Here is an 8,407-nt window from a genome sequence, read left to right on the forward strand (position 1 = left end):
CCGCTTCCTGTGTTTTTTAAGTTACCTGTAAAAACGGTAACTTATCAGGGGGAGTTGTTAGGGTTTATTATTTATACATCATGTGCACTGTTAATTTGTTAGTCAGATTAGACAGAGCAGAAGGCCTTCCTTCACATTGTGGATGTCGCGGTGTGTACGGAGGTCATCTAATCAAGACAGCCTTCGTGTCTCTAAGAGTACACAGGATATGAGCACATCTTGGAGCCGGTCTGATAGGAGAGCTGCTGTATCTGTAACCCTGAGACAGAGAGGCAACCTGCAGGGAGTTCAAGACATGGATGGCGTGTCAGTTTCTGATACGGACAGCTAAGCATCCACATGATGCGACACAGACTCAGAAGGTATAAGAAGCAGGTGATGACGTTGTTCGGGGCTCAAACTTTGCCGGACGCTTGCGGACGTGATTTTTGAGACCACAGCTGTGCATAGCTCGAAGCATTTTTCTCTGTCCTGTAATGACCTGATTTGGAATAAACTCTGTTACTTTTTTACTCCTGTTTTTATAGTCCTTTTTATATGGTTTTAACGAGTTTGAGTTAAGAGTAGTAAATAACTTGCTCCCAGGAAAAGAACCGTGTGAGGAGGCCCCGGGGCGCTACAGCCTTCCTTCCAAGGGGACAAATCTCCTCACTTTAACAGTCCTGGTTATGTCCAAGGTCTTGTCTTTCTGAAGGCTTTTTAGCACTGTTTGCCCAAACCTTTCCAGGAGAACGAATCAGTACTGGTTTTCCTCACGTACTTGCCTTTGTTTTCCCCATTCTTTAACTAAATTTGTTCAGCTCATGCAGAACTGAATTTTATTGAATTTCTTTTTCAAAGAGTAGAGGAACGTGTTTTACACGCTTCAGGTTGGTGTAGGATTTAATTTAAGACAGACTGACAGATTGCTCTTTAAGGGATACAAAGTCCTTTATGCACATTTTCCATTCTTTGTCCTATTGAGTCATTTGTTGGGATAAGCTAAAGCTATTCACAAAGAGGATTTAAATCCTACAGTGTAGTTTAAATTCAAAATGTCTTTCTAATTTTCAGTCACATTTCTGATTACAAGGAAGTAAAAATGTAACAAGCAGCTATGAATGGTAGAGTACATTCTGGGGAGGTAACAGATTCCTCTCAGGGCCAACATGAAGACAGATGAAACTGAAAATTATGCAGACTTTCAGGGATATTTTTAACACATCTTGAAATAAACGTCTACTGTATACATAAGTTCTTTTTCAATAAACAGGGAAGCTCACGTTGTTAAATTGAATTTGAAATAATTTTAGCATTTGACAGAAAAGCTGATTTACAGGTGAGATCCATGAGGGAGTCTATTAAGGTGACATGGTCAGCTAAATTACAGTTTTAAATAGATATATATTTTATGCCTGTATAGTTAAGAATTAAAGCAATAATAGCTAAATCTAACAGTTACATAGATAACAAAATATTGTTTTTTTACCCAAATGTTTTTTTTTACAAACCACATTTAACTTTAAAGCAAATGAAACTATTTTCTATTTACCGGTAAACAAAATCATGGATTTAGCTGTTTTTGTTAAATCTGTAGAACAAATTTATAATTTGAATCTGATCAAGATGCCCTTTCAGAAGGGCCTCATTAAGGCTTTGTATTGATTGCTTGAATATTTGTTCATAGATTACGTATTAGTATGGATGCTATGGTTTATTATAAAACTACATAATTAAGGCTAAAAAGAATTTGGTTCACACGGAGAGTCAGTTTATTCTCTGATTCAAACGACTTTATTTGATGTAGTGGAAATATACTAATTTTTTATCCGTACAGTAAGTGTAAATACAGTGTATAGATTTATTCCAAAAATTGCTCTCTTAGCACAGTTTGAGAGCAAGGGAGATACAGGTGTGGGATGCAGGAGACTAATTTGAGGGTTGCTAGTTGGAAACCCCAGCTCAATTCATCTTTGCTATCGTGTCCTTTGGCAAAACACCTCAACCACATGGCTTACTGATGGTGGTCTAAAGTCAGTGTGATGCCTGTGTAAAGCAACCTTGTTTCTGTCAGTGTACCCCAGAGCATCTGTGAGTACAATTAAATTTGCCACCATCAGTGTTCAAATATATGAAGTTCTACAAGTTTTCCTTACAATCAACAGCAAAAAAAGCCTTTTTAAAACTCTTTTTTATTTCCTCAACAAATTAATGTAACAATGTTGTGTAACAGGCTAACGGAAACCACAGAAACCACGTTAGCCTGTTGTGAACAGACTAACCAGTTTTTGTATGACTCTCTTAACAGTTTTCTTCACTGTGCCCTTCGAGCACAATAATAAACAGCAGAATCTTCTGTTCTCAGGCTGTTCATCTGCAGATACAGCTGCTCTTTACTGTTGTCTCTGGAGATGGTAAACCGGCCTTGGACTGACTGAGAGTAATATATTCTATCACTATCATATTCAATGATTGCAATCCATTCCAGTGCTTTCCCGGGAGCCTGTCTGATCCAAGCCATCCAGTAGCTGCTGAAGGAAATCCCAGAGGTTGTACAGGTCAGCTTGTGGGAGCTTCCTGGACTTTTAACAACAGGTTCAGATTCTCTCAGAATCTGACCATGAATACCTAGAGGACAAAAAGAAACACATGATGAAGCTATAGATATTAGACATTTAGGCAGATAAGGTTTCCATTAATACTCTTTACCTGTCCAGCAGATGGCTACTGCTATCAGTATTTCTAGTCTACAGTCCATTCTGCTCAACTGTCTACAGTTGTCCTCCCCTCTTGAGTTAAAAGCAATGAAAATTTGCATGAATTCCTCCTCTAGTCTACTAGTAACACAGGTGGTCAATGCTTGCATTTAAATTTTGTCAAGGTTAAACATTTTAACTCATTATGATGATGCCAATGTAAAATATGAAAACATGTTTATGCTGAGGGAAATTTAATTGTCTTAGTTTTAGTTTAGGTATATATTCAGATGAACTATGGTAAGACGTCACACACAATCTCTCTGTGTTGCTCATCTGTCGGTAGTTAACATACTGTAACTGTCCTGTTATGTTAACTGTGCTTGGGTATGCATGCATGCACATACATGTACGTCCATGTGAATAGCTGCCACTCAGGGCTTACTAGGGTAACATAGGAGGAAAATGACAGAAAAAATAACAAAACCTCCACCTGAAGACAATCAAGACTCATTATTGCCACAGAAAAACAATCTTAAAAAAAAAAAAGAAGTTGTTAGATAAAGAAAGGAACAAAACCAGGCTTAGCATTACAATATTATTATTATCAGTTGTTATTGAGCTTGACAGAAACCTAGTGTTGTTTTGGCCTGCAGACAGTGCTCAACAGCTCATCTATTGGTGACAATTCACTTATTGCATCTACAATTATATATTTTAACTTTCAGCAATTGTAAGTATACCTACAATTCTGCTGCTGTCGATTTTAGTAAAAAAAAAAATGTTTTTTTTAAACTTAACTTTGAACTTTCAAATAATTTTAGGAAGGGACCAGCACTACATCTGTGATCTCCAGTGGATATTGAATTCATAATAACCATTAATCAACTTAGCATGTACTTTATGCAACAAATATTAAGGGAAGTCTGTAAGAACCGTTTACAAATTTCTGGCTCAGTAAAATTTGTTTCAAACAAGAAATGTTTTTGCATTTTTTTTTAATAAGTTATATCTTCTTGCTGCACAAGATGAATGTCAGACTGGAAACCTTTACCCTGCAAGGCACAATTTAGCTATTCACAAAACTAATCCTAGAGCAGAAAAACATTTAGGAGTTGTGGACAATTTTCCCTGCCAATATGAAAAGCATGAAATCTGTTTTAAGAAGATAAATACCAACCAATTGGATTGACACTGAAGCAAGACTAAATCAACACCAAACTCCTTAAATGCCTCAGTAGGTGTTCCAGATAACCAGACACAGGTGTGCTCAGTGTACAGCTCAATATTGCCATTTAGGTAGTTGCAGCCTTCAAAAATCTATTTGAATCTATTTGAAGGACCCACCCTACCTGGACTGGGTCCTTTGACGGTCATGAAAATAATGAGGCAGGAAGTTTTTGGCTATTGATTCAATCAGTTCCAGTCTCCCACAACTGTCATTGCCCTTCACTCTTTGTATGCTCTGTTGCCTAGCAACCATGACAGCTGACAAACAAATCAGGCAAAGAAAGGATGCTGAACTTCTTACTACTTTTCTGTGTGCTAATCAAAATTTTGAGGAGCTTCAGCAGCAGTATCAGGCCCCGTCCACATGAAGTCAAAACGAACACGAAACGCTAATATTTTCCAGAACGTTTGTCTTAAAGACGGAGACGTAAAATGAATGTGATCGTCCACACAAATGCATGAAAACGCTGCAAAACGGCGTTTCAAAATCTTCCCACTCTGAAGGCTGAATAAAAAAAAGATCATTTACAGACCCCCGAAACGCCGGCTTCGTATGGATGAGAGGCTGGTTTGGTGAAAAATTTGTGCATTTAGGCCAGGGTTTGGCTTCGTGTGGACGGGGCCTCAGTGTCACTAGTATCAGATCTATTGTCCCCACACTGCAAAGATATTAGAATCTGAGCTTAAATGTCAGCCAAACCCATTTGCACATGGACAGATAAGACCTTTAAAAAAAGAAAGATAACCCCCAACATATCTGACTTAACAACCATTAAATAACAATTTTCATTAATTTCAGAAGGAACTATTCATATACTTCTATTATATCAAACTGCACGTATATTATTCACCACAGTTTGATGCCATTTACCTTTTTGCTCTGAATACAGAGCAGCCATTTTTCTTGGACTCGCAAAGAATCACAGGATACCCAAGGCTACATAGAATACAGCGCACCTGTCCTTCAAATCGGTCAAAAAGAAGGATGCAATCAATGGCCGTGTGATGAGGAGTCTTCCAATCTGAAGAGACCACAGCGCATAGCTACGACGTAATTTAGTCGACAAATCTGGCCTTCGAACGACGTGGCGTATTCAATATTCAACATCATGTCCTTCGCTTAAGACAAATTTTTCTATTGATTAATATTTATTAAATATAAAGACAGAAAGACCCAAATGAAATATTTAGTTTGATTTTGAGCCCTTTTGTTATTAAAACATTTTTGAAATTTACTTTCTGCTTATTTAGCATTTAGTCAGCTCCAGAAAAGCAGGACTCTAATGATGAGGACAGAGTAGAAGATGAAGCTTTGCTCAACACCACTTGGAAATAATACTTGCTGTTTTTCAGCAGCTGGCATTCTTTCAGCTTGGATTTGCCTAAATGGTATGGAAAAGTATTTAAAACTAAATTAAACATTAATTGTGTTTCCGAATTCTGTGGCTGCGTCTTCCAAAGGACCCATCCTAAATGGACTGAGTGCTTTGAAGCCCAGGAAAATAAGAAGGGAGTTCAGCTATAAAAACGAACAGGTTTCAAACAACTCTGGCCGTTCCCACCCCTCACTCAATGTAAGCTCCATCACCTAGCAACAATTGACACACAAAGCAGCTACAGAATGGATTCCAACCTTCTTACTACTGTTTTGTATGCTAATTTCTTTTCTGAAGAGTACAGCCATCGCAGATATCAGATCTGTAGTCCACACAGTGCAAATATATGGGAATCTGTGCTTAAATGTCAGCTAAACCCATTTGAATAGGGTCCTGACAGCTAGGGATCAAACATGGACCTAACTGAGGAATCAGACTGTCCACTGGGATTATGCATGTATGGACTTATGTATGCGACCCATTCCTTTTTTTTTTTTTTTTTTTTTTTTTTTTTTTTCTTTTTTTTTTACAGTGTCCTGTCTGGCAAGGTGGCAATAAGAATAATTGTCTTGATGCCAAAAGGAGCCCAACAGATTTTACTTTCACAAGTGTAGCGGTATCGCAATTGCCATACCGCTCCACTTGTTTCATGTATATAAATTGCTTTATTATAATTATGCAGGGAGTTTTACAGTTCATATGGACACTGCAATGTAAGTAGAGCAGAAAAACAGAAGAAGAAGAAGGAAAAAGAAAAAGAAAAAAACAGGACAAAAGATGAAAGAAAGAGGAGATAGGAAGGAGACAATGACAAAACATTTTCAGTCTGCTTCAACACCTGTAATGAGATGGAGAAAAAAAAAAAAAAAAAAAAAAAAGAACAGCACAACCAAAAAACATGGTACGAGATATACAATAAAGCAAACACCTTGAAACTATCACTAAAGTAATATTATTAAGTCTGACATGTACTCTGTGTTACCTGAAGATATGAATGTGGGGTTTCTGTTTGGAAGTGAATCTCTAAGTACCTGAAGCCTAGCACCTGTAGTTGTTTGTGAGGGTGAACTTGTGCATGTAAAGTTTTAACCATAGAAAAAAATGCTCAATAGTGGTTGTGGAGAGCCGGAGAGGCACACCCCCCAGAGCACTGAGTCCAGCGCCGGGAGACCCAAAGCCCCAGGCGCCCAAGGGGACCCCAGAAGCGAAGGCACCAAGGCGGGGCCAGCCCCGGAAATCAGACCCCACCAAGGCAGGAGGAGAGACAGCCACGAGGAAGCCCCCCAGCCACCGCCATGCCGGCGCCCCGGGGAGCCGCGGGGACGAGTCCGCGGGCCCCGCCGGCAGCCGGCCACCCCGAAGTAGGGCCGGGCGCCGAACACCAGCCCCCCCACGGCGCCGACCGAAACGCCCCAGCCCCACAGAGCACCGAAACACGCCCCGCCCCCCAGCACCAAGCCCCGGCGACCGGCCGCAACACCCACCGCGACCGCACCACCCAGGAAAACACTAAGACGGCCCCGCCCCCGGCCGGGGCCCATGCGCATCCGCCGCGAACCGGCCACGAGCGCCGCGGGACCCCCCCCCAAAACGCCCCCCCGGCCAAAAGCGCAGCCCCACCCCACCAAGACCGATGCCAACAGCGCGCAACGAAACACACCGCGCACAGAATCAGCCCGAGAGCAGAAAAGCCGCCCGGCGCAAAACCGCAAGAGGAGCAGACCGCAGCCGGCGCAACCACCCCCCCCAGCAGCCCGAGGGGCAGCACAAAGCCAGAGCGGAGCGAACCGCGCCGCCCCCCCCACCGGACGATGCCAAAGCAGCCCAGCCACGTCCGCCACCCCCCCCCGCAGCCCGCACCAGGCCCCGACACGCGGCCAGAGCAGCTCCGCCGCCCCGGCCCCCCACCACGCGCCGGTCATAGCCACCCCAGGCCCACACCCGCCCCGCAGCCCCACCCGCCGCGATCAGTGGGAACAGAGCAGCCCCGCCATGCCTCCAGGAGGGAAAACCCACCCGAATACCCAGCCAGCGCAGCCAGCCCGCCCAGACCGGCCCCCCAACACTACCCCCGCCGGAGCCGCCCGGACCCCCACACACCAGCGGCGCGCCGCCAGCAGGACCCCCACCCAGCAGGCCCGCCTGCCCCCCGAGAAAACAGACATGCCAAACCCCCCAAAGAAAAAAAGAGAAAAAAAAAAAAAAAAAAAAAAGGGGCCCCCACAATGCGACAGCGGACACCAGACACCGACCCGCCCGCAACCGCTCCCCCCCACCGAGGAAGAGAAAAAAAAAAAAAAAAAAAAATAGGTAAATAAATAAATTAATTAATAATTACAATTAAAATAAATAGGCAAGAGGAGAAGTGCGAGCGGAAAAAACCGGAGCCCAAAACAGGACCCAAGACCCGCACCCCACCATGCCGCGCAGCTCCCCCCCTCCCCGAACCGATACCACAGAACCGGCATAGGAAAGAAACACCGCCCAGGAACCGGCATCGTAGCGAAGGCACCGGCACCGACCCCGAAAATCCCCGAACAACACCCAGCCCCACCCCGAAGCGGATCCAGTCCCAGGCCCCAGGGATCCGAGGCCCCAAGGGCACCCCACCCCCCAGACAGGAGCCCCAGCAAAGCCCGGGCCGGCCGGGGCCAGTGGAGAGGCCGCCAGGAATGAGCCAGCAGTCCCCCGGGCATCCACCCCCCAGCTCCACCAGTGCACCGGTGAGCCCCGACGCCAGCCAGCGGAGGGAGAGCAGGACGGGGGGAATGGGCTCCGCACTTAGCGGAGACTTGAGATGTATTTGGGAGAGGGTGCGGTTGAGACCCCAACCTGGGAAAGAAAAAAAAAAAAAAAAAAAAAAAAAAAAAAAAAAACACACCATCTCAATCATGCCTTCCCTCCCTAGTGCCCCCACTCGTACCACAGGAAAAAAAAAAAAAAAAAAAAAAAAAAAAAAAAAAATTGAATAAAATAATAATAATAATAAATAAAGAAAATAACAACGCAGACACACATTCACACATAACACTCACATCCAATAATACCAGGACCAAAAACCCGGTGACACCGGTGGTCGGTCCCCGGGACTATCGGATGACCCCATAAGTGAACCTAAAATCCGGA

The sequence above is a fragment of the Cyprinodon tularosa genome, unplaced genomic scaffold (assembly GCF_016077235.1).
Source record: "Cyprinodon tularosa strain WSP-4 unplaced genomic scaffold, ASM1607723v1 ctg181, whole genome shotgun sequence".
Taxonomy (NCBI): Eukaryota; Metazoa; Chordata; class Actinopteri; order Cyprinodontiformes; family Cyprinodontidae; genus Cyprinodon; species Cyprinodon tularosa.